Here is a 6,000-nt window from a genome sequence, read left to right on the forward strand (position 1 = left end):
CAGTCGAGCCACATGTAGTGCTAAGGGATGTGCCTATGCAAGAAGAACCTACGGTTCTATGGTTGTAGAGAGACAGGGTGGTTCCTATGCCAAGGATGCCAGGTAGAGCGGCTCCAGTTATGGAAGATGTGCAGGTGGTTCTAGATCGGATAAAGGATGTGTTGTCAAGTCGAGGTGTGGCTGTTGAAGTCCTATTGAAGTGTGGAAAAGGTCAAATGGTACGGTTCACAGACGAGGTCGAAGCAGTGAAGCTAGAGGAGGTTCCCGAGCTAGAGATGCAGGAAGAGATTGAGCCAAGTGATAGCAGCTCCTTGGACGCTGACACAAGTTGGGAGACCGAGTCGTCTCAATCGAGGTATGATGAGTTTGATCTCTTGCATGTGAGTAGAGATGCAAACCATTATGTTTGATGAAGACCAAGTGAAGGAACCCAAGCCTACCGGTGAAGCCATGCAAGTAAAGGTGATGTGCAATGCCGTGTTAATGGCTATGTTGGTTAAGGTGGCAGTGGAGTATGCCATGGTGGTGCAACAGGTGCAAAGTTTTTCCAGGAGGGATAGAGCAATCATGCCTATGGAAGGAGATGAGGATGATGCGCTAGAGAACCAGTTTCTCTCTTCCTTGGTGGAGCATGATGCAACAGAAGAGTAGGTACTTAAAGAGCAGGCGGTTGTAGCTGATAAACAGGTGGTGCTTTTCGACCTTGAAGGGCCAATTGAAGACGAGGGGCTTGATGATGCTGGAATTGAGGGATTTTTAGGTGAGAAGACGAGCACAGAGCCAAAGATGGAGGAGCTCCCAGCATGGTAAGTGCATTGTATGATGAGTGATGCACATTCCAAGGCGGTGTCCAAGCTTTCTAAAGGGATTTGTGAATGGTGGTTGAAGGGTATGTTGATAAAAGCAACTGTGCAGTGGGCTGTTGAGCAAGTACAGGATTTGCTTGAGGAGGATCTTGCTTTACATGATTGGAGGCCAAGTATGCATGGTATGTTCGATGCGAGTGATGGGGTAGGTATGCCTTTGGATAGCGAGCACAATGGTGCCCTAGTTGATGTGCTTGGTGGTGTTTTTTTTCAAGTGGGTAGTTTGTGGATGGATGCTCAAATCTGTGAAGATATGCTATTGAAAGTTTGGATGTGTGGTTGGTTGTATACCTTGGTGTGGCATTATGTGAGCCTGATGCAGGTGCATGGGCGTGACCAATGCCAAGTATTTGACCTAGGTGGTATCCATGTTGTAAAGCAGGGGGTTGGGCAACCCGTTTGAGCAACAAATGCGGGTGGCAAAAGATAGGTTTTGTACATATGGTGTGTGCTTTGTGATGTACAAAGTGCTTGTTTGGGTGTGCAATTTTTAGGTGCAATAAACATATGTGTTGTTGAACATAAATGTTCAACTAGGGGGTGGGCAATGATGGTGGTCCATGCTAGGAAGTGAAAAATGCCAAGTTAAGGGTGCTAGCAGGTGCAGGACAAGGTGCTAAAGCATGTATGAAGGCACTGGGCAAGCAAGTGGCAGCGGAGATGGATGCGTGATGCGGTTCTTTAGGCCAAGAAGGCCCTAGAGAGTGCCAATCAGGATGGTGAGTCAAAGTGTGTTAAGTGTAGGGATAATGCTTAGGAATGTAGTGCTCAAGATGCTCTAGAAGCTCATCCAAACGGCTCGTCAAACGGAGCCCCGGTGTGAAAGATATGGTGGTCAAAAGATGGAAAGTTTTGCAGATCCCCGACGGGGAGGGTAGGTAGGAACAGGTGTTTAGAGCTAGTGCACGTGGATAGGATTGAAGAGCTCAAATTATGGGGTGTGCCGATCTTTTCAAATCTTCAATCGAAGCTCCAGAGGGAAAGTTATTGCCAGGATCGAGTGTGTGCCCACTTGACAGCATCGAAAGATGTGCCATTTGATGGTTTTTGAGCTTCGACCAGGTTTTAGAGGGTGGCCCATGTTACGTGAAGTTGACAAGAGTTAATGGCTCAACAATTGGAGTTGCGATGATCGAGTTGTGCTAGGTGGGAGTTTGACAGTAGTTGTCGGCAAGGTAGCACTAGGTGATTTTCTTGGTTTTTGCAACCGCGATTGTGGCCTCGGCAAAGTTCAAGTGTGGTGTGGATTGGCAAGTTCGGACTCTGGGTCAGCAACCTTCAGTAGCCTTTTGCAGCTCGGGAATTAGTGCACAGAGCAGAGCACCAACAACATGGGGAACAAGGGTTTAAAAACCCCTTGGTTATTATTTGTAAAAGCAAAAGAAAGGTTGGATCGACTTGGGAAAAAGAGGGATGAACTTCAAAGCTAAAGGGGAAGGAAAAGAAAGAATGTTAATGAAATCTCAAAGAAGCACAAGTGATGTCGCCGTTGCTTGTGCTTGGCTATATTTAGAAGGTTGAAAAAAAAGTTTAAAAAAGGGTTTATAAAAAACGCATTTTCCACTTTTTTTTGGGGCTCTTATTCGGACGACTTGTGTGGGCTTTTTTTTGGAGAGATCAATAGAGAGTTTTTTTCTAAGGTTTTTCGGCAGGTGGGTGTGCCCGTAGGGTCAGAAGTGTGAGGAAGCCTATGGTACAGTGGGAACCAACAATGAGGGTTCATCCTTGTTGTTTCTTTTGTGAAGCAAAGTTTTGAATGGTGTGTTGTTCGTCGAGCAGGCCATATCCTCGCGCTCGTGCCCATGTAAAGGAATTTTTTAAATGGAATAGAGTCCACTTATCCCGTTTTGCTGTTATTTTTCGTGCCCCTCTTCTCTTTCTTTGCTCTTGTGTTTCCCTGCGGTGCCGGCAGTGTGGATGTGTGTGCCTCTCGGGACCAACGGTGTTTTGTGTGAGAGAGTGAAATTGAACGGCCCTGTGTGTGTGTAAAGGTAGAGACATACTGTGGCAGTAGGTGTGCGTTGTGTGGTGGTTTTGTGGAGTGTGTAAGCATTGGAAAATGAGCAGGCGAAGGTTTGCTAGCATAAAGTGTGTTTTCTGAGAGGATAGGGGTGTTGTGGATACCTTGAGCTATAGAGAGGTCTTTGTTGTTGTGTCGGGTGTGTTCCCCCATCCCCCTCTCCAATGTGGTACAATTCGACAAGGTCAATTATCTATGAATGCTCGACAAGATCGACTTTCTTTTGCTATGACATTGTAAATTGGCAAGAGTATCTGTTAGCTATGAGCACCAAAATTCCATGAATATTTATGTAAAGCAAGGCTTCTCTTTCAGCATTTGGCATAGCGGTTTCCAATGTTTCGAATATGCTATTAGCATACAAACTTAGGGAAACTTGCCAAGATGTCTGCAGGTTCTTCACATCACAAGAGGGTGTATATGATACATACACTAGCTCACTCAAGCAGTACTTATGGCTATGAGCTGGATTCAAGAAAATTACCAAAAACCTGGCCAGAAGTGGCCAACAAGGTTAGTAAATTTCAAGTTATGTTTGTTTTTCTCTATGTTTTACTTTTCACTTTGAAAAATATCTCTCTGTTGTAAAGCAAAGTGCTTGGGAAGACTCCATACGACGCCGTTGTACGAAGCAAAGTGCTTTGCCAGATTTCATGTGAAGCAAGGCTTCTCTTATGTGCAAAGGTGTTATCGATTGACTTTAGATCAACGATAATGACACACATCTTTAGCACAACGGTGCACTGTGATGTATCCATGCCAGTGTAATCGTGCAAGGCACATATACCTAGGGCTCACATGGCTGAGACTGTCATTGAAGCTAAGGACTTATTATTCCTTTTTTTATATGTATGCACGACGTAGTAGTACGATGGATGTATGACACTCCATCATTGTATACGCTTCCGCTATCACACTAGCTACTTTGTCAAGGACGAGGTAAGTTATTGACATCTTAAAACATTTTTTTATTTATGTATACTTACACACACACACACACACACACACACACACACACACACACACACACACACACACACACACACACAAGGAGATGAAGAAGAAGAAGATGGAGGGAGCAAGAGCACTCTTCAATTGCACAAATGAGAGAATGAGTGAATTTTAGGTTTAGTTGACTTTTATATGAGCTCACCCCATTCACACTTGGGCGCCCATGCTTAGCCAACTAATCCCTTGAATGTTCTAGTTAGAGTGCGCCTCTCATCGGCAATCACTCTTACCCTTTTCCTATTGGACCGACAAGCCCGATACCTGACTCTACCAAATAAATAATACGGTGTCCGTCTTAGGTGATAGGAATGTGCGTGAGGGTTAACATGCCCCCCTTCCTGATGTAGATTCCGTCCTCGGAAGCTATTGAGTTGAAGCTCGCTCGTCGAGGTGGAAGAGCAATTGAGATGAATGTCCTTAGCCTTCTTCAGTCACTGCAAAATCAACAACATTGACACAATAATTGCATTCTCATATACATTTTAAAAGCATATGCAGTTGTAGGCAGACAAATTGATTGGTAACAAAATTTTAAACCATTTGTCAGCAATAAACATTAAATTGCAATGTATAAATAGTTGTAAAGGTAAAAAATTAAACAAGTATGGGGTCACTAATTTAACGGTCGAAAGGCACTAAAGATTGATAATTAATACCATGGGCAAGCTTCTCAATTTTCTCTGGTCAATTAAGTTGTTTAATTGCGTGAGCCAAGTATTTCATGTCCGAGGGCTGACTAGAGGCTATACCTAGAAGACCTCGTAGTTAAGCTACGATAAAAGGAATTCTCATGAAATCATTGTCTGACTTATTTACTTTTCTTTGACCCCCCAAAGTCTTTTCACATTGTTTCAATTTTGATGTGTGTGCTTATTTTATATGCCTTGGGTTTTCTGCTTTTCAAGTAAAAGCGCCCACATTGGGAACCTCTAGGGCTCTAGTACCATAGGCGATACATGTGAGTGAAGTACCAAATCAAGCTGATATTTTTCTTCCAGCTTTAAATTTTACATTGTGGCACTTTGCTTTTTTTGTTTGTTCGTTTTCAACATTTTAATTTTGTAACTTTGGAGGGTCACCAAGGTTCATCACACTAGTAAACTCTCTTTATAATACTTAAGCTAAAGGTCAATAGGGACTAAGCCCACTAGAAATCCCTGGTACATTGCACACAATGCTACCTAAATCGGATTAAGAACCTAAGTAACCATAGATTATTAGGAAGGCATTCCCAATGGTATTAAGAGAAGATCTCTAACACCTAGCTTGGTCAAACTAGCTTAGTCCGACTGCTTGATATTTAAACCTAGACAAGTGATTATGACAAAAAATTACATTGAATTTAGTGTTTGATACTAAGAAAATGTGTTGAATATTATGCTACCAATCACAATTAACGCAGACAAACATGGATGCAAAAAGATAAGGGAAAATGCTAATGGACAAGAAACACCTATTTGTGTTGATGGTCGCGCTTGATTTGAAGTGTGAACGAGAGAAAGATTCCATGAAGGTCTAAATCCTAACAACAGCAACACGTTCCTGTACACACTAGGAAACACAAAGAATACCTCTAGGAGGCACATTAGTGGGAAAAAAGAACTTTGCTAATCACTAAACTCTAAAACAGAAACACTCCTATTGTACTAATCCTACCTACCCTCCATCACTCGAGTGATGAGGATCAAAGGTGTTTTATGACATAGGTTTATGTTTCAGTGTACCGGATGTGAATGTGTAGGTCTGGGTCAATGTTTTGACTTTTATTGTGCATACTCATTTGCTAATTGCTCTTGCTCTTTATTATTTTTGTTTTTTGTGAGTATAAGGCTTTATATATACATTCCCTAAGACTGGAGATTGAGAGGTCAGGAAGGAAGGTTGAGAGGGAAGCAAGTGAATGATGGATGTTAGCAAACACTTCCCCCTTCTTTGGGTAGATCATACCTTTTGGAATGATGTCGTCACCTTTTGAAACCAATTGTTCCAAGTTGTTATGGGTGAAGGCTTTAACCAATAGTTTTCAACAGCCCTATGTGTTTCATCTAGTTGCAAGTGTGGTAAGGTACTCTCCCATGATTTTATTTGCAACATTGTTGTAGG

The sequence above is a fragment of the Adiantum capillus-veneris genome, chromosome 18, assembly GCF_014529385.1.
Source record: "Adiantum capillus-veneris isolate H3 chromosome 18, ASM1452938v2, whole genome shotgun sequence".
NCBI lineage: Eukaryota > Viridiplantae > Streptophyta > Polypodiopsida > Polypodiales > Pteridaceae > Adiantum > Adiantum capillus-veneris.